Genomic DNA, 19824 nt, shown 5'->3' on the forward strand with positions numbered 1-19824 from the left:
GAGTGGGCCTTTGGCGTAGCGGCAGCATCCCCGCCGCTGGGCCAGAAGGCGTAGGGTTTCGAACCCCGCTCCAGACAGTCCCGGCAAGTGGAGTCGGAGCTCCAGCTCTAAATTCTGGGTTGACATCCAGCGGGATACTTGCGTCTGTGGGTGTGGGTGCCCCCCCCCCCCCCCTCGTATGGGTTGTGGGAGCCCGTAAAACCCTCCCGCCATAGGACTAACCACCCTAATGGCTGGTATGAAGATGGTTACGGTCACGGAAGGAGCGTTAACGTGGCCAGAAATCCTTCCACCACTTCATACAGTTCCCCAAAGGGAACAGTGTGAAGACACGTACGACGACAACTCTTAATATATTTATAAAACATCTTTGGGTTTTCCTTGATTTTACTTGCCAAGAATTTTTCATGCTCTCTCTTTGCTTTCCTAATATCCTTTTTAATTGCACCCCTGCACTTTCTGTACTCCTCTAAAGATTCTGCAGTATTTAGCCCTCGGTATCTGTCATACGCCTCCCTTTTTTTCTTTATCCTACCTTGTATGTCTCTAGACATCCAGGGGGGCTCTAGATTTGTTAGTCCCACCTTTTTTCTTTAAGGGCACATATTTGGTCTGAACCCTCCGGATCTCCTCCTTGAATGCCTCCCACTGCCCTGACACTGATTTACCTTCAAGTAGCTGCTTCCAGTCCTATGGCTAAATCCCCTCTGAGCTTAGCAAAATTTGCTTTTCCCCAATTTAGAATTTTTATTCCTTGTCTATCCTTGTCCTTTTCCATAACTACCTTAAATCTAACTGAATTTTGGTAACTAGCACCAAAATGCTCCCCCACTGATATGCCTTCTACCTGCCCAGCTTCATTGCCTAAAACTAAGTCCAGAACCTCCCCCTCCCTTGTTGGGCTTGCTACATACTGGCTAAAAAAGTTCTCCTGGATGCATTTTAGGAATTTCCCACTCTCTATACCCTTCACACTAATTTTATCCCAGTTAATATTGGGGTAGTTGAAATCCCCTACTATTACTGTTCTATAGTTTTTGCACTTCTCAGAATTTGTCTACATATTTGTTCTTCTATCTCCCTCTCACTGTTTGGGGGTCTGTAGTACACTCCCAGCTGTGTGATCGCCCCTTTTTTGTTTTTCAGTTCGACCCATATGGCCTTGTTTGATGATCCCTCCAACATATCATCCCTTCTCACAGCTGTAATAGTTTCTTTAATCAATACCGCGACCCCCCCCTCCCTTTTTACCTCCCTCTCTATCCCATCTGAAAATCCTGTAACCAGGAATGTTGAGCTGCCACACCTGCCCCTCTTTCAGCCACGTCTCTGTAATAGCTATAATATCATAGTCCCAAGTATCTACCCGTGCCTTTAGCTCCTCTGCCTTGTTCGCTATACTCCTTGCATTGAAGTTTATACCATTTAGTACAGGCAAACCTCCTTGTTGACTACTATCTAACCCTTGATTCCTCTGTCCTTCCAATTTACTTGCTACGTTTTTGTTTTCCAATTCCAGTTTTACTTCCCTCCCTATTGACTCTATACTTAGGTTCCCATCCCCCTGCCAAGCTAGTTTAAACCCTCCCCAACAGCACTAGCAAACCCTCCCGCGAGGATATTGGTCCCGTTGAGGTGCAACCCGTCTGACTTATAGGGTCCCACCTCCCCCAGAAATTGTTCCAATTCCTCAGGAATCTAAAGCCCTCCCTCCTACACCACATCTCCAGCCACGCATTCATCTGCTCTATCTTCCTATTTCTGAACTCACTAGCACGTGGCACTGGGAGTAATCCGGAGACTACTATCTTTTGAGGTCCTGCTTTTTAACCTCTTTCCTAGCTCGCTATAGTCTGCCTGCAGGACCTCATCCCTCTTTCTACCTATGTCGTTGGTACCAATATGGACCACGACCTCTGGCTGTTCACCCTCCCCCCTCAGAATGCCCTGCAGCCGTTCAGTGACATCCTCGACCCTGGAACCAGGGAGGCAACATACCATCCTGGAGTCACGTCTGTGGCCGCAGAAACGCCTGTCTGCTCCCCTAACTATTGAATCCCCTATCACAATTGCTCTCCCTCTCCTCTTCCGCACCCCCCCGCCCCCCCTCCCGCCCCCCCCCGCCCGTGCAGCTGAGCCTTCCATGGTGCTGTGGACTTGGCCCTGGCTGCACTCCCCAGAGGAACCATCGCCTTCACCAGTACTCAGCACCAAATACTGGTTGGTGAGCAAGATGGGCTCAGGGGATTCCTGCACTACCTGCCTGGTCCTCCTCTTCTGTCTGGCGGTCACCCAATCCCTCTCTGCCTGCATACTCTTAATCTGCGGGGTGACCACCTCCCGAAACGTGCTATCCACGTAGCTCTCAGCCTCGCGGATGCACAGCAGTGACTGCAGCCACCGCTCAAGCTCCGCAACCCGGTGCTCGAGCTGCTGTAGCTGGCGACACTTCCCACACATGTGGTCATCCAGACCACGGGAGGTGTCCAGGACTTCCAAGGGGCAGAAAACGTTAGTGGGAGTTGTATACAGACCCCCAAACAGTAATGCTGAGGTTGGGGATGCCATTAAACGTGAAATTAGAGAGCGTGCAGTAAGGGCACAGCAGTTATCATGGGTGACTTTAATCTACATATAGATTGGCCTAACCAAATTAGTAACAATACTGTGGAGGAGGAATTCCTGGAGTGTTTACAGGATGGTTTCCTGGACTAATATGTCAAGGAACCAACTGGAGATCAGGTCATCTTAGACTGGGTATTATGTAATGAGAAAGGATTAATTAACAATCTTGTTGTGTGAGGCCCCTTGGGTCGGAGCGATCATAATATGATAGAATTCTTCATTAAAATGGAGAGTGAAGTAGTTGACTCAGAGACTAGGGTCCTGAATTTAAATAAAGGAAACTATGATGGTATGAGGCAGGAGTTGGGTGGGATGGATTGTGGAACGTTACTTAAAGGGTTGATGGTGGATAGGCAATGGCAAACATTTAAAGACCGCATGGATGAACTACAGAATTTGTTCATCCCTGTTTGGCATAAAAATAAAAATAAAAAGGTGACTCAACCGTGGCTAACGAGGGAAATTAGGGATACCATAAGATCCAAGGAGAGGACATATAATTTGGCCAGAAAAAGCAGCAAACCTGAGGAGTGGGAGCAGTTTAGGATTCAGCAAAGGAGGACAAAGGGATTAATTAAGAGAGGGAAAATAGATTCTGAGAGTAAGCTTTCAGGGAACATAAAAACTGACTGTAAAAGCTTCTATAGATATGTGAAGAAAAAAAGATTGGTGAAGTCAAGCGTAGGTCCCTTGCAGTCAGAATCAGGGGAATTTATAATGGGGACCAAAGAAATGGCAGACCAATTAAATACATACTTTGGTTCTGTCTTCACAAAAGAGGACACAAATATCCTCCCAGAGATGTCGGGGAACATAGGGTATAATGAGAGGGAGGAACTGAAAGAAATCAGTATTTGTAGGGAAATGGTGTTAGGGAAATTGACGGGATTGAAGGCCGATAAATCCCCAGGGCCTGATAATCTACATCCTAGGGTACTTAAGGAAGTGGCCATAGAAATAGTAAATGCATTGCTGGTCATCTTCCAAACTTCTATAGACTCTGGAACAGTTCCCATGGATTGGAGGATAGCTAATGTAACTGCACTATTTAAAAAAGGTGGCAGAGAGAAAACGGGGAATTACAGACCGGTAAGTCTGACATCGGTAGTGGGGAAAATGCTAGAGTCCATTATAAAAGATGTAATAACAGAGCACTTGGAAAACAGTGACAGGATCGGACAAAGTCAACATGGATTTACAAAAGGTAAATCCTGCTTGACTAATCTACTGGAATTTTTTGAGGATGTAACTGGTAGAATAGATAAGGGAGAACCAGTGGATGTGGTGTATTTGGACTTTCAGAAGGCTTTCGATAAGGTCCTGCATAAGAGATTAGCGTGCAAAGTTAAAGCACACGGGATTGGGGGGTAAGGTACTGTCTTTTATAGAGAACTTGTTGGCAGACAGGAAGCAAAGAGTTGGAATAAACGTGTCTTTTTCTGAGTGGCAGGCAGTGACTAGTGGGGTACCGCAGTGATCGGTGCTAGGACCCCAGCTATTCACAATATATATAAATGATCTAGACGGGGGAACTAGATGTAATATCTCGAAGTTTGCAGATGACACAAAGCTGGGTGGGCGTGTGTGCTGTGGGGAGGATGCAGAGAAACTCCAGGATGATTTGGACAGGTTGGGTGATTGGGCAGATGCATGGCAAATGTGGATAAATGCGAGGTTATCCACTTCCGTGGCAAAAACAGGAAGACAGATTATTATCTGAACGGCAATAGATTGGGTAAAGGGTAAGTGCAACGAGACCTGGGCGTCCTTGTGCACCAGTCGCTGAATATAAGCATGCAGATGCAGCAGGCGGTTAAGAAGGCAAATGGTATGTTAGCCTTCATAGCGAGAGGGTTTGAGTACAGGAACAAGGATGTCTTGCTGCAGTTGTACAGGGCCTTGGTGAGACCACACCTTGAGTATTGTGTGCAGTTTTGGTCACCTTATCTGAGGAAGGATGTTCTTGCCATGGAGAGAGTGCAGCGAAGATTCACCAGACTGATACCTGGGATGGCAGGAATGATGTATGAGGAGAGATTCGGTCGATTAGGCTTATATTCGTTAGAGTTTCGAAGAATGAGAGGATCTCATTGAAACTTATAAAATTCTAACAGGGCTAGACAGACTAGATGCAGGAAGGATGTTCCCGATGGTCAGGGAGTCCAGAACCAGGGGTCACAGTCTAAGGATAAGGGGTAAGCCATTTAGGACTGAGATGAGGAGGAATTTCTTCACCCAGAGAGTGGTGAACCTGTGGAATTCTCTACCACACAGGGCAGTTGAGGCCAATTCATTAAATATATTATAGGTGTTAAATATATTTCTTAAGGCTAAAGGGATCAAGGGATATGGGGAGAAAGCAGGGACAGGGTACTGAATTTGGATGATCAGCCATGATCTCATTAAATGGTGGAACAGGCTCGAGGGGCCGAATGGCCTACTCCTGCTCCTATCTTCTATGTTTCCCACATGGCACAGGATGTGCATTCCACAGGTGAGCTGCCCACCCATACCGCTAATTAACAGACTATTTACTAACATAGCTGGAATAAACTTAAAAACTTTAAGAAAGTCAAGTAAAAACACTTACCAGATACTCACCAATCAGCTCCCTCTTTTTGAACGTTTAGCTTTTAATCCCGGCTCTTAATTTAAACCAATGCCCAAGATAAAGAGAGAAATACTGACCAACCAATCACTTCCCTGCTTTCCTGTGACGTTGCTCCTTGTTTTTGTTGTTGGGTCCGCTGTCTCCGCTCTCGGGCCTCGCTCTGCCGCACTCTTTATATCCTCAGGCCCCGCTCTCGCTCCCTCTCGGGTCCGCTGCCTCTGCTCTCGGGCCTCGCTCTCCCGCACTCTTTATATCCTCAGGCCCCGCTCTCGCTCCCTCTCGGGTCCGCTGCCTCTGCTCTCGGGCCTCGCTCTCCCGCACTCTTTATATCCTCAGGCCCCGCTCTCGCTCCCTCTGCTCTCGGGCCTCGCTCTCCCGCACTCTTTATATCCTCAGGCTCCACTCTCGCTCCCTCTCGGGTCCGCTGTCTCCGCTCTTGGGCCTCGCTCTGCCGCACTCTTTATATCCTCAGGCCCCGCTCTCGCTCCCTCTCGGGTCCGCTGCCTCTGCTCTCGGGCCTCGCTCTCCCGCGCTCTTTATATCCTCAGGCTCCGCTCTCGCTCCCTCTCGGGTCCGCTGTCTCCACTCTCTGGCCTCGCTCTCCGGCGCTCTTTATATCCTCAGGCTCCGCTCTCGCTCCCTCTCGGGTCCGCTGTCTCCGCTCTCGGGCCTCGCTCTCCGGCGCTCTTTATATCCTCAGGCTCCGCTCTCGCTCCCTCTCGGGTCCGCTGTCTCCACTCTCGGGCCTCGCTCTCCCGCACTCTTGATATCCTCAGGCTCCGCTCTCGCTCCCTCTCGGGTCCGCTGTCTCCACTCTCGGGCCTCGCTCTCCCGCGCTCTTTATATCCTCAGGCTCCGCTCTCGCTCCCTCTCAGGTCCGCTGTCTCCACACTCGGGCCTCGCTCTCCCGCGCTCTTTATATCCTCAGGCTCTGCTCTCGCTCCCTCTCAGGTCCGCTGTCTCCGCTCTCGGGCCTCGCTCTCCCGCGCTCTTTATATCCTCAGGCTCCGCTCTCACTCCCTCTCGGGTCCGCTGTCTCCGCTCTCGGGCCTCGCTCTCCCGCGCTCTTTATTTCCTCAGACTCCGCTCTCGCTCCCTCTCGGGTCCGCTGTCTCCGCTCTCGGGCCTCGCTCTCCCGCGCTCTTTATATCCTCAGGCTCCGCTCTCGCTCCCTCTCGGGTCCGCTGTCTCCACTCTCGGGCCTCGCTCTCCCGCGCTCTTTATATCCTCAGGCTCTGCTCTCGCTCCCTCTCGGGTCCGCTGTCTCCGCTCTCGGACCTCGCTCTCCCGCGCTCTTTATATCCTCAGGCTCCGCTCTCGCTCCCTCTCGGGTCCGCTGTCTCCACTCTCGGGCCTCGCTCTCCGGCGCTCTTTATATCCTCAGGCTCCACTCTCACTCCCTCTCGGGTCCGCTCTCTCCGCTCTCGGGCCTCGCTCTCCCGCGCTCTTTATATCCTCAGGCTCCACTCTCGCTCCCTCTCGGGTCCGCTGTCTCCGCTCTCGGGCCTCGCTCTCCCGCGCTCTTTATATCCTCAGGCTCCGCTCTCGCTCCCTCTTGGGTCCGCTGTCTCCGCTCTCGGGCCTCGCTCTGCCGCGCTCTTGATATCCTCAGGCTCCACTCTCGCTCCCTCTCGGGTCCGCTGTCTCCACTCTCGGGCCTCGCTCTCCGGCGCTCTTTATATCCTCAGGCTCCGCTCTCGCTCCCTCTCGGGTCCGCTGTCTCCACTCTCGGGCCTCGCTCTCCCGCGCTCTTTATAGCCTCAGGCTCCGCTCTCGCTCCCTCTCGGGTCCGCTGTCTCCACTCTCGGGCCTCGCTCTCCCGCACTCTTTATATCCTCAGGCTCCGCTCTCGCTCCCTCTCGGGTCCGCTGTCTCCACTCTCGGGCCTCGCTCTCCCGCGCTCTTGAAATCCTCAGGCTCCGCTCTCACTCCCTCTCAGGTCCGCTGTCTCCACTCTCGGGCCTCGCTCTCCCGCGCTCTTTATATCCTCAGGCTCCACTCTCGCTCCCTCTCGGGTCCGCTGTCTCCGCTCTCGGGCCCCGCTCTCCCGCGCTCTTTATATCCTCAGGCTCCACTCTCGCTCCCTCTCCGGTCCGCTGTCTCCACTCTCGGGCCTCGCTCTCCCGCGCTCTTTATATCCTCAGGCTCCACTCTCGCTCCCTCTCCGGTCCGCTGTCTCCACTCTTTGGCCTCGCTCTCCGGCGCTCTTTATATCCTCAGGCTCCGCTCTCGCTCCCTCTCGGGTCCGCTGTCTCCACTCTCGGGCCTCGCTCTCCCGCACTCTTTATATCCTCAGGCTCCGCTCTCGCTCCCTCTCGGGTCCGCTGTCTCCACTCTCGGGCCTCGCTCTCCCACACTCTTTATATCCTCAGGCTCCGCTCTCGCTCCCTCTCGGGTCCGCTGTCTCCGCTCTCGGGCCTCGCTCTCCCGTGCTCTTTATATCCTCAGGCTCCGCTCTCGCTCCCTCTCGGGTCCGCTGTCTCCGCTCTCGGGCCTCGCTCTCCCGTGCTCTTTATATCCTCAGGCTCCGCTCTCGCTCCCTCGCGGGTCCGCTGTCTCCACTCTCGGGCCTCGCTCTCCCGCGCTCTTTATATCCTCAGGCTCCGCTCTCGTTGCCTCTCGGGTCCGCTGTCTCCACTCTCGGGCCTCGCTCTCCCACGCTCTTTATATCCTCAGGCTCCACTCTCGCTCCCTCTCAGGTCCGCTGTCTCCACTCTCGGGCCTCGCTCTCCCGCACTCTTTATATCCTCAGGCTCCGCTCTCGCTCCCTCTCGGGTCCGCTGTCTCCACTCTCGGGCCTCGCTCTCCCGCGCTCTTTATATCCTCACGCTCCGCTCTCGCTCCCTCTCGGGTCTGCTGCCTCCGCTCTCGGGCCTCGCTCTCCCGCGCTCTTTATATCCTCAGGCTCCGCGCTCGCTCCCTCTCGGGTCCGCTGTCTCCACTCTCGGGCCTCGCTCTCCCGCGCTCTTTATATCCTCAGGCTCCGCTCTCGCTCCCTCTCGGGTCCGCCACCTCCGCTCTCGGGCCTCGCTCTCCCGCGCTCTTTATATCCTCAGGCTCTGCTCTCGCTCTCTCTCGGGTCCGCTGTCTCCGCTCTCGGGCCTCGCTCTCCCGCGCTCTTTATATCCTCAGGCTCTGCTCTCGCTCTCTCTCGGGTCCGCTGCCTCCGCTCTCGGGCCTCGCTCTCCCGCGCTCTTTATATCCTCAGGCTCCACTCTCGCTCCCTCTCGGGGCCGCTGCCTCCGCTCTCGGGCCTCGCTCTCCCGCGCTCTTTATATCCTCAGGTTCCGCTCTCGCTCCCTCTCGGGACCACTGTCTCCGCTCTCGGGCCTCGCTCTCCCGCGCTCTTTATATCCTCAGGCTCTGCTCTCGCTCCCTCTCGGGTCCGCCACCTCCGCTCTCGGGCCTCGCTCTCCCGCGCTCTTTATATCCTCAGGCTCTGCTCTCGCTCTCTCTCGGGTCCGCTGTCTCCGCTCTCGGGCCTCGCTCTCCCGCGCTCTTTATATCCTCAGGCTCCGCGCTCGCTCCCTCTCGGGTCCGCTGTCTCCACTCTCGGGCCTCGCTCTCCCGCGCTCTTTATATCCTCAGGCTCCGCTCTCGCTCCCTCTCGGGTCCGCCACCTCCGCTCTCGGGCCTCGCTCTCCCGCGCTCTTTATATCCTCAGGCTCTGCTCTCGCTCTCTCTCGGGTCCGCTGTCTCCGCTCTCGGGCCTCGCTCTCCCGCGCTCTTTATATCCTCAGGCTCTGCTCTCGCTCTCTCTCGGGTCCGCTGCCTCCGCTCTCGGGCCTCGCTCTCCCGCGCTCTTTATATCCTCAGGCTCCACTCTCGCTCCCTCTCGGGGCCGCTGCCTCCGCTCTCGGGCCTCGCTCTCCCGCGCACTTTATATCCTCAGGCTCCGCTCTCGCTCCCTCTCGGGTCCGCTGTCTCCGCTCTCGGGCCTCGCTCTCCCGCGCTCTTTATATCCTCAGGCTCTGCTCTCGCTCCCTCTCGGGTCCGCCACCTCCGCTCTCGGGCCTCGCTCTCCCGCGCTCTTTATATCCTCAGGCTCTGCTCTCGCTCTCTCTCGGGTCCGCTGTGTCCGCTCTCGGGCCTCGCTCTCCCGCGCTCTTTATATCCTCAGGCTCTGCTCTCGCTCTCTCTCGGGTCCGCTGCCTCCGCTCTCGGGCCTCGCTCTCCCGCGCTCTTTATATCCTCAGGCTCCGCTCTCGCTCCCTCTCGGGGCCGCTGCCTCCGCTCTCGGGCCTCGCTCTCCCGCGCTCTTTATATCCTCAGGCTCCGCTCTCGCTCCCTCTCGGGTCCGCTGTCTCCGCTCTCGGGCCTCGCTCTCCCGCGCTCTTTATATCCTCACGCTCCGCTCTCACTCCCTCTCAGGTCCGCTGTCTCCGCTCTCGGGCCTCGCTCTCCCGCGCTCTTTATATCCTCAGGCTCCACTCTCGCTCCCTCTCGGGTCCGCTGTCTCCGCTCTCGGGCCTCGCTCTCCGGCGCTCTTTATATCCTCAGGCTCCGCTCTCGCTCCCTCTCGGGTCCGCTGTCTCCACTCTCGGGCCTTGCTCTCCCGCGCTCTTTATAGCCTCAGGCTCCGCTCTCGCTCCCTCTTGGGTCCGCTGTCTCCACTCTCGGGCCTCGCTCTCCCGCACTCTTTATATCCTCAGGCTCCGCTCTCGCTCCCTCTCGGGTCCGCTGTCTCCACTCTCGGGCCTCGCTCTCCCGCGCTCTTGAAATCCTCAGGCTCCGCTCTCACTCCCTCTCAGGTCCGCTGTCTCCACTCTCGGGCCTCGCTCTCCCGCGCTCTTTATATCCTCAGGCTCCACTCTCGCTCCCTCTCGGGTCCGCTGTCTCCGCTCTCGGGCCCCGCTCTCCCGCGCTCTTTATATCCTCAGGCTCCACTCTCGCTCCCTCTCCGGTCCGCTGTCTCCACTCTCGGGCCTCGCTCTCCCGCGCTCTTTATATCCTCAGGCTCCACTCTCGCTCCCTCTCCGGTCCGCTGTCTCCACTCTTTGGCCTCGCTCTCCGGCGCTCTTTATATCCTCAGGCTCCGCTCTCGCTCCCTCTCGGGTCCGCTGTCTCCACTCTCGGGCCTCGCTCTCCCGCACTCTTTATATCCTCAGGCTCCGCTCTCGCTCCCTCTCGGGTCCGCTGTCTCCACTCTCGGGCCTCGCTCTCCCGCACTCTTTATATCCTCAGGCTCCGCTCTCGCTCCCTCTCGGGTCCGCTGTCTCCGCTCTCGGGCCTCGCTCTCCCGTGCTCTTTATATCCTCAGGCTCCGCTCTCGCTCCCTCTCGGGTCCGCTGTCTCCGCTCTCGGGCCTCGCTCTCCCGTGCTCTTTATATCCTCAGGCTCCGCTCTCGCTCCCTCGCGGGTCCGCTGTCTCCACTCTCGGGCCTCGCTCTCCCGCGCTCTTTATATCCTCAGGCTCCGCTCTCGTTGCCTCTCGGGTCCGCTGTCTCCACTCTCGGGTCTCGCTCTCCCACGCTCTTTATATCCTCAGGCTCCACTCTCGCTCCCTCTCAGGTCCGCTGTCTCCACTCTCGGGCCTCGCTCTCCCGCACTCTTTATATCCTCAGGCTCCGCTCTCGCTCCCTCTCGGGTCCGCTGTCTCCACTCTCGGGCCTCGCTCTCCCGCGCTCTTTATATCCTCACGCTCCGCTCTCGCTCCCTCTCGGGTCTGCTGCCTCCGCTCTCGGGCCTCGCTCTCCCGCGCTCTTTATATCCTCAGGCTCCGCGCTCGCTCCCTCTCGGGTCCGCTGTCTCCACTCTCGGGCCTCGCTCTCCCGCGCTCTTTATATCCTCAGGCTCCGCTCTCGCTCCCTCTCGGGTCCGCCACCTCCGCTCTCGGGCCTCGCTCTCCCGCGCTCTTTATATCCTCAGGCTCTGCTCTCGCTCTCTCTCGGGTCCGCTGTCTCCGCTCTCGGGCCTCGCTCTCCCGCGCTCTTTATATCCTCAGGCTCTGCTCTCGCTCTCTCTCGGGTCCGCTGCCTCCGCTCTCGGGCCTCGCTCTCCCGCGCTCTTTATATCCTCAGGCTCCACTCTCGCTCCCTCTCGGGGCCGCTGCCTCCGCTCTCGGGCCTCGCTCTCCCGCGCTCTTTATATCCTCAGGTTCCGCTCTCGCTCCCTCTCGGGACCACTGTCTCCGCTCTCGGGCCTCGCTCTCCCGCGCTCTTTATATCCTCAGGCTCTGCTCTCGCTCCCTCTCGGGTCCGCCACCTCCGCTCTCGGGCCTCGCTCTCCCGCGCTCTTTATATCCTCAGGCTCTGCTCTCGCTCTCTCTCGGGTCCGCTGTCTCCGCTCTCGGGCCTCGCTCTCCCGCGCTCTTTATATCCTCAGGCTCCGCGCTCGCTCCCTCTCGGGTCCGCTGTCTCCACTCTCGGGCCTCGCTCTCCCGCGCTCTTTATATCCTCAGGCTCCGCTCTCGCTCCCTCTCGGGTCCGCCACCTCCGCTCTCGGGCCTCGCTCTCCCGCGCTCTTTATATCCTCAGGCTCTGCTCTCGCTCTCTCTCGGGTCCGCTGTCTCCGCTCTCGGGCCTCGCTCTCCCGCGCTCTTTATATCCTCAGGCTCTGCTCTCGCTCTCTCTCGCGTCCGCTGCCTCCGCTCTCGGGCCTCGTTCTCCCGCGCTCTTTATATCCTCAGGCTCCACTCTCGCTCCCTCTCGGGGCCGCTGCCTCCGCTCTCGGGCCTCGCTCTCCCGCGCACTTTATATCCTCAGGCTCCGCTCTCGCTCCCTCTCGGGTCCGCTGTCTCCGCTCTCGGGCCTCGCTCTCCCGCGCTCTTTATATCCTCAGGCTCTGCTCTCGCTCCCTCTCGGGTCCGCCACCTCCGCTCTCGGGCCTCGCTCTCCCGCGCTCTTTATATCCTCAGGCTCTGCTCTCGCTCTCTCTCGGGTCCGCTGTGTCCGCTCTCGGGCCTCGCTCTCCCGCGCTCTTTATATCCTCAGGCTCTGCTCTCGCTCTCTCTCGGGTCCGCTGCCTCCGCTCTCGGGCCTCGCTCTCCCGCGCTCTTTATATCCTCAGGCTCCGCTCTCGCTCCCTCTCGGGGCCGCTGCCTCCGCTCTCGGGCCTCGCTCTCCCGCGCTCTTTATATCCTCAGGCTCCGCTCTCGCTCCCTCTCGGGTCCGCTGTCTCCGCTCTCGGGCCTCGCTCTCCCGCGCTCTTTATATCCTCACGCTCCGCTCTCACTCCCTCTCAGGTCCGCTGTCTCCGCTCTCGGGCCTCGCTCTCCCGCGCTCTTTATATCCTCAGGCTCCACTCTCGCTCCCTCTCGGGTCCGCTGTCTCCGCTCTCGGGCCTCGCTCTCCCGCGCTCTTTATATCCTCAGGTTCCACTCTCGCTCCCTCTCGGGTCCGCTGTCTCCACTCTCGGGCCTTGCTCTGCCGCGCTCTTTATATCCTCAGGCTCTGCTCTCGCTCCCTCTCGGGTCCGCTGTCTCCGCTCTCGGGCCTCGCTCTCCCGCGCTCTTTATATCCTCAGGCTCCGCTCTCACTCCCTCTCGGGTCCGCTGTCTCCACTCTCGGGCCTCGCTCTCCCGCACTCTTTATATCCTCAGGCTCCGCTCTCGCTCCCTCTCGGGTCCGCCACCTCCGCTCTCGGGCCTCGCTCTCCCGCGCTCTTTATATCCTCAGGCTCCGCTCTCGTTCCCTCTCGGGTCCGCTGTCTCCACTATCGGGCCTCGCTCTCCCGCGCTCTTTATATCCTCAGGCTCTGCTCTCGCTCCCTCTCGGGTCCGCTGCCTCCGCTCTCGGGCCTCGCTCTCCCGCACTCTTTATATCCTCAGGCTCCACTCTCGCTCCCTCTCGGGTCCGCTGTCTCCGCTCTCGGGCCTCGCTCTCCCGCGCTCTTTATATCCTCAGGCTGCACTCTCGCTCTCTCTCGGGTCCGCTGCCTCCGCTCTCGGGCCTCGCTCTCCCGCGCTCTTTATATCCTCAGGCTCCGCTCTCGCTCCCTCTCGGGTCCGCTGTCTCCACTCTCGGGCCTCGCTCTCCCGCGCTCTTTATATCCTCAGGCTCCGCTCTCGCTCCCTCTCGGGTCCGCTGTCTCCACTCTCGGGCCTCGCTCTCCCGCGCTCTTTATATCCTCAGGCTCCGCGCTCGCTCCCTCTCGGGTCCGCTGTCTCCACTCTCGGGCCTCGCTCTCCCGCGCTCTTTATATCCTCACGCTCCGCTCTCGCTCCCTCTCGGGTCCGCTGTCTCTGCTCTCAGGCCTCGCTCTCCCGCACTCTTTATATCCTCAGGCTCCGCTCTCGCTCCCTCTCGGGTCCGCTGTCTCCACTCTCGGGCCTCGCTCTCCCGCGCTCTTTATATCCTCAGGCTCCGCTCTCGCTCCCTCTCGGGTCCGCTGTCTCCACTCTCGGGCCTCGCTCTCCCGCGCTCTTTATATCCTCAGGCTCCGCTCTCACTCCCTCTCGGGTCCGCTGTCTCCACTCTCGGGCCTCGCTCTCCCGCACTCTTTATATCCTCAGGCTCCGCTCTCGCTCCCTCTCGGGTCCGCCACCTCCGCTCTCGGGCCTCGCTCTCCCGCGCTCTTTATATCCTCAGGCTCCGCTCTCGTTCCCTCTCGGGTCCGCTGTCTCCACTCTCGGGCCTCGCTCTCCCGCGCTCTTTATATCCTCAGGCTCTGCTCTTGCTCCCTCTCGGGTCCGCTGCCTCCGCTCTCGGGCCTCGCTCTCCCGCACTCTTTATATCCTCAGGCTCCACTCTCGCTCCCTCTCGGGTCCGCTGTCTCCGCTCTCGGGCCTCGCTCTCCCGCGCTCTTTATATCCTCAGGCTCCACTCTCGCTCTCTCTCGGGTCCGCTGCCTCCGCTCTCGGGCCTCGCTCTCCCGCGCTCTTTATATCCTCAGGCTCCGCTCTCGCTCCCTCTCGGGTCCGCTGTCTCCACTCTCGGGCCTCGCTCTCCCGCGCTCTTTATATCCTCAGGCTCCGCTCTCGCTCCCTCTCGGGTCCGCTGTCTGCACTCTCGGGCCTCGCTCTCCCGCGCTCTTTATATCCTCAGGCTCCGCGCTCGCTCCCTCTCGGGTCCGCTGTCTCCACTCTCGGGCCTCGCTCTCCCGCGCTCTTTATATCCTCACGCTCCGCTCTCGCTCCCTCTCGGGTCCGCTGTCTCTGCTCTCAGGCCTCGCTCTCCCGCACTCTTTATATCCTCAGGCTCCGCTCTCGCTCCCTCTCGGGTCCGCTGTCTCCACTCTCGGGCCTCGCTCTCCCGCGCTCTTTATATCCTCAGGCTCCGCTCTCGCTCCCTCTCGGGTCCGCTGTCTCCACTCTCGGGCCTCGCTCTCCCGCACTCTTTATATCCTCAGGCTCCACTCTCGCTCCCTCTCGGGTCCGCTGTCTCCACTCTCGGGCCTCGCTCTCCCGCGCTCTTTATATCCTCAGGCTCCGCTCTCGCTCCCTCTCGGGTCCGCTGTCTCCACTCTCGGGCCTCGCTCTCCCGCGCTCTTTATATCCTCAGGCTCTGCTCTCGCTCCCTCTCGGGTCCGCTGTCTCCGCTCTCGGGCCTCGCTCTCCCGCACTCTTTATATCCTCAGGCCACGCTCTCGCTCCCTCTCGGGTCCGCTGTCTCCGCTCTCAGGCCTCGCTCTCCCGCACTCTTTATATCCTCAGGCTCCGCTCTCGCTCCCTCTCGGGTCCGCTGTCTCCACTCTCGGGCCTCGCTCTCCCGCGCTCTTTATATCCTCAGGCTCCGCTCTCGCTCCCTCTCGGGTCCGCTGCCTACGCTCTCGGGCCTCGCTCTCCCGCGCTCTTTATATCCTCAGGCTCCACTCTCGCTCCCTCTCGGGTCCGCTGTCTCCACTCTCGGGCCTTGCTCTCCCGCGCCCTTTATATCCTCAGGCTCCGCTCTCGCTCCCTCTCGGGTCCGCTGTCTCCACTCTCGGGCCTCGCTCTCCCGCACTCTTTATATCCTCAGGCTCCGCTCTCGCTCCCTCTCGGGTCCGCTGCCTCCACTCTCGGGCCTCGCTCTCCCACACTCTTTATATCCTCAGGCTCCGCTCTCGCTCCCTCTCGGGTCCGCTCTCGGGCCTCACTCTCCCGCGCTCTTTATATCCTCAGGCTGCGCTCTCGCTCCCTCTCGGGGCCGCTGTCTCCACTCTCAGACCTCGCTCTCCCGCGCTCTTTATATCCTCAGGCTCCGCTCTCGCTCCCTCTCGGGTCCGCTGTCTCCACTCTCGGGCCTCGCTCGCCCGCGCTCTTTATATCCTCAGGCTCCGCTCTCGCTCCCTCTCTGGTCCGCTGTCTCCACTCTCGGGCCTCGCTCTTCCGCGCTCTTTATATCCTCAGGCTACGCTCTCGCTCCCTCTCGGGTCCGCTGTCTCAGCTCTCGGGCCTCGCTTTCCCGCGCTCTTTATATCCTCAGGCTCCGCTCTCGCTCCCTCTCGGGTCCGCTGTCTCCGCTCTCGGGCCTCGCTCTCCCGCGCTCTTAATATCCTCAGGCTCCGCTCTCGCTCCCTCTCGGGTCCGCTGTCTCCGCTCTCGCTCCCTCTCGGGTCCGCTGTCTCCGCTCTCGGGCCTCACTCTCCCGCGCTCTTTATATCCTCAGGCTCCGCTCTCGCTCCCTCTCGGGTCCGCTGTCTCCACTCTCGGGCCTCGCTCTCCCGCGCTCTTTATATCCTCAGGCTCCGCTCTCGCTCCCTCTCGGGTCCGCTGTCTCCGCTCTCGGGCCTCGCTCTCCCGCGCTCTTTATATCCTCAGGCTCCACTCTCGCTCCCTCTCGGGTCCGCTGTCTCCTCTCTCGGGCCTCGCTCTCCCGCGCTCTTTATATCCTCAGGCTCTGCTCTCGCTCCCTCTCGGGTCCGCTGTCTCCGCTCTCGGGCCTCGCTCTCCCGCGCTCTTTATATCCTCAGGCTCCGCTCTCACTCCCTCTCGGGTCCGCTGTCTCCGCTCTCGGGCCTCGCTGTCCCGCGCACTTTATATCCTCAGGCTCTGCTCTCGCTCCCTCTCGGGTCCGCTGTCTCCACTCTCGGGCCTCGCTCTCCCGCGCTCTTTATATCCTCAGGCTCCGCTCTCGCTCCCTCTCGGGTCCGCTGTCTCCACTCTCGGTCCTCGCTCTCCCACACTCTTTATATCCTCAGGCTCCGCTCTCGCTCCCTCTCGGGTCCGCTGCCTCCGCTCTCGGGCCTCGCTCTCCCGCGCTCTTTATATCCTCAGGCTCCGCTCTCGCTCCCTCTCGGGTCCGCTGTCTCCGCTCTCGGGCCTCGCTCTCCCGCACTCTTTATATCCTCAGGCTCCGCTCTCGCTCCCTCTCGGGTCCGCTGTCTCCGCTCTCGGGCCTCGCTCTCCCGCACTCTTTATATCCTCAGGCTCCACTCTCGCTCCCTCTCGGGTCCGCTGTCTCCGCTCTCGGGCCTCGCTCTCCCGCACTGTTTATATCCTCAGGCCCTGCTCTCGCTCCCTCTCTGGTCCGCTGTCTCCGCTCTCGGGCCTTGCTCTCCCGCACTCTTTATATCCTCAGGCCCCGCTCTCGCTCCCTCTCGGGTCCGCTGTCTCCACTCTCGGGCCTCGCTCTCCCGCGCTCTTTATATCCTCAGGCTGTGCTCTCACTCCCTCTCAGGTCCGCTGCCTCCGCTCTCGGGCCTCGCTCTCCCGCGCTCTTTTTTCCTCAGGCCCCGCTCTCGCTCCCTCTCGGGTCCGCTGTCTCCACTCTCGGGCCTCGCTCTCCCGCGCTCTTTATATCCTCAGGCTCTGCTCTCGCTCCCTCTCGGGTCCGCTGTCTCCACTCTCGGGCCTCGCTCTCCCGCGCTCTTTATATCCTCGGGCTCCGCTCTCGCTCCCTCTCGGGTCCGCTGCCTCCACTCTCGGGCCTCGCTCTCCCGCGCTCTTTATATCCTCAGGCTCTGCTCTCGCTCCCTCTCGGGTCCGCTGTCTCCACTCTCGGGCCTCGCTCTCCCGCGCTCTTTATATCCTCAGGCTCCGCTCTCGCTCCCTCTCGGGTCCGCTGTCTCCACTCTAGGGCCTCGCTCTCCCGCGCTCTTTATATCCTCAGGCTCCGCTCTCGCTCCCTCTCGGGTCCGCTGTCTCCACTCTCGGGCCTCGCTCTCCCGCGCTCTTTATATCCTCAGGCTCCACTCTCGCTCCCTCTCAGGTCCGCTGTCTCCACTCTCGGGCCTCGCTCTCCCGCGCTCTTTATATCCTCAGGCTCCGCTCTCGCTCCCTCTCGGGTCCGCTGTCTCCGCTCTCGGGCCTCGCTCTCCCGCGCTCTTTATATCCTCAGGCTCCGCTCTCGCTCCCTCTCGGGTCCGCTGTCTCCACTCTCGGGCCTCGCTCTCCCGCGCTCTTTATATCCTCAGGCTCCGCTCTCGCTCCCTCTCGGGTCCGCTGTCTCCACTCTCGGGCCTCGCTCTCCCGCGCTCTTTATATCCTCAGGCTCCGCTCTCGCTCCCTCTCGGGTCCGCTGCCTCCGCTCTCGGGCCTCGCTCTCCCGCGCTCTTTATATCCTCAGGCTCCGCTCTCGCTCCCTCTCGGGTCCGCTGTCTCCACTCTCGGGCCTCGCTCTCCCGCACTCTTTATATCCTCAGGCTCCGCGCTCGCTCCCTCTCGGGTCCGCTGTCCACACTCTCGGGCCTCGCTCTCCCGCGCTCTTTATATCCTCAGGCTCCGCTCTCGCTCCCTCTCGGGTCCGCTGTCTCCGCTCTCGGGCCTCGCTTTCCCGCACTCTTTATATCCTCAGGCTCCGCTCTTGCTCCCTCTCGGGTCCGCTGTCTCCGCTCTCGGGCCTCGCTTTCCCGCACTCTTTATATCCTCAGGCTCCACTCTCGCTCCCTCTCGGGTCCGCTGTCTCCACTCTCGGGCCTCGCTCTCCCGCGCTCTTTATATCCTCAGGCTCCGCTCTCGCTCCCTCTCGAGTCTGCTGCCTCCACTCCGCTCCGTGAGTTAAAGGGCAGCAGTGTACTTGTAACATAAGAAGTAGGAGCAGGAATAGGTGAAGGGGGGAAAGAAGGAGGCGTTTCAGAAGGGATTCCATTCGGCCCTTTGAGTCTGTTCCTACAGTGGGTAAAACATGGACTGCAATAAGAAGAAGCCTCGAACATTTGGCAGTCTCATTAGGTGTCGACTGTGTGTTCTGTGTGAATTCTGGTTCAGCAGTTGGGCCCAGGCCTCGCCGATATTTCTCTCGTTTGATAGAGAAAAATACCATAACTCCATGGTATCATCGATAGCCTGGAATGGGTCCACTGAATGCAAGGGGAGCTGTAACATGGAACAGGAGGACCCTGGGAAAGTGCTTCCGGCCCAGGAGTGGCTCCAGGACTACGGGGCTCTGGGAAAGTGAGACTCTGGGACCACGGGGCTCTGGGAAAGTGCACCCGGCCCAGGAGAGGCTCCGGGAGCACAGGACCCAGGGACAGTGAGGCTCCGGGAGCACGGGGCCCTGGGACAGTGAGGCTCCGGGAGCACGGGGCCCTGGAACAGTGAGGCTCCGGGAGCACGGGGCCCTGGGACAGTGAGGCTCCGGGAGCACGGGGCCCTGGGACAGCGAGGCTCCGGGAGCACGGGGCCCTGGGACAGCGAGGCTCCGGGAGCACGGGGCCCTGGGACAGCGAGGCTCCGGGAGCACGGGGCCCTGGGACAGCGAGGCTCCGGGAGCACGGGGCCCTGGGACAGTGAGGCTCCGGGAGCACGGGGCCCTGGGACAGTGAGGCTCCGGGAGCACGGGGCCCTGGGACAGTAAGGCTCCGGGAGCACGGGGCCCTGGGACAGTGAGGCTCCGGGAGCACGGGGCCCTGGGACAGTGAGGCTCCGGGAGCACGGGGCCCTGGGACAGTGAGGCTCCGGGAGCACGGGGCCCTGGGACAGTAAGGCTCCGGGAGCACGGGGCCCTGGGACAGCGAGGCTCCGGGAGCACGGGGCCCTGGGACAGTGAGGCTCCGGGAGCACGGGGCCCTGGGACAGTGAGGCTCCGGGAGCACGGGGCCCTGGGACAGTGAGGCTCCGGGAGCACGGGGCCCTGGGACAGTGAGGCTCCGGGACCACGGGGCCCTGGGACAGTGAGGCTCCGGGAGCACGGGGCCCTGGGACAGTAAGGCTCTGGGAGCACGGGGCCCTGGGACAGTGAGGCTCCGGGAGCACGGGGCCCTGGGACAGTGAGGCTCTGGGACCACGGGGCCCTGGGACAGTGAGGCTCCGGGAGCACGGGGCCCTGGGATAGTACGGGTTCAAGGCTCCGGGACCACGGGACAGCGAGGCTCCGGGAGCACGGGGCCCTGGGCCAGTGAGGCTCCCGGAGCACGGGGCCCTGGGACAGTGAGGCTCCGGGAGCACGGGGCCCTGGGCCAGTGAGGCTCCGGGAGCACGGGGCCCTGGGCCAGTGAGGCTCCGGGAGCACGGGGCCCTGGGACAGTGAGGGTTTATAATAATTCAACTTTATTGTCATTGTACAATGCACAAGTACATGAACAACGAAATGTGATCTTGCCAGCTCCCATGAGTCCAGTACAAATAACATTAACATTAAACGTAAATAGCACCATCCTGGGAGAAGCAAAGCCGCTGCATCTGTGCGCGCCGCCATTCCATTTCCACCATTCCTCCTGTCCGACAATCTTCAGCCCAACGCCCGGGCCTGCTCACCAGCCGCTCCTCCTTCCGTGACCTTCTCACCAAC

General features: G+C 60.3%; 1 protein-coding gene across 3 annotated transcripts in view; it reads left to right on the top strand.

The window, feature by feature from the left end:
- The window catches only part of dnajc27 (DnaJ (Hsp40) homolog, subfamily C, member 27), a 62887-nt gene that overhangs the window by 26239 nt on the left and 16824 nt on the right, over positions 1-19824 (top strand). The window lies entirely within an intron of this gene.

The sequence above is a fragment of the Somniosus microcephalus genome, chromosome 3, assembly GCF_052327205.1.
Source record: "Somniosus microcephalus isolate GS21.2 chromosome 3, FLI_Smic_1.0, whole genome shotgun sequence".
NCBI classification, from domain to species: Eukaryota; Metazoa; Chordata; class Chondrichthyes; order Squaliformes; family Somniosidae; genus Somniosus; species Somniosus microcephalus.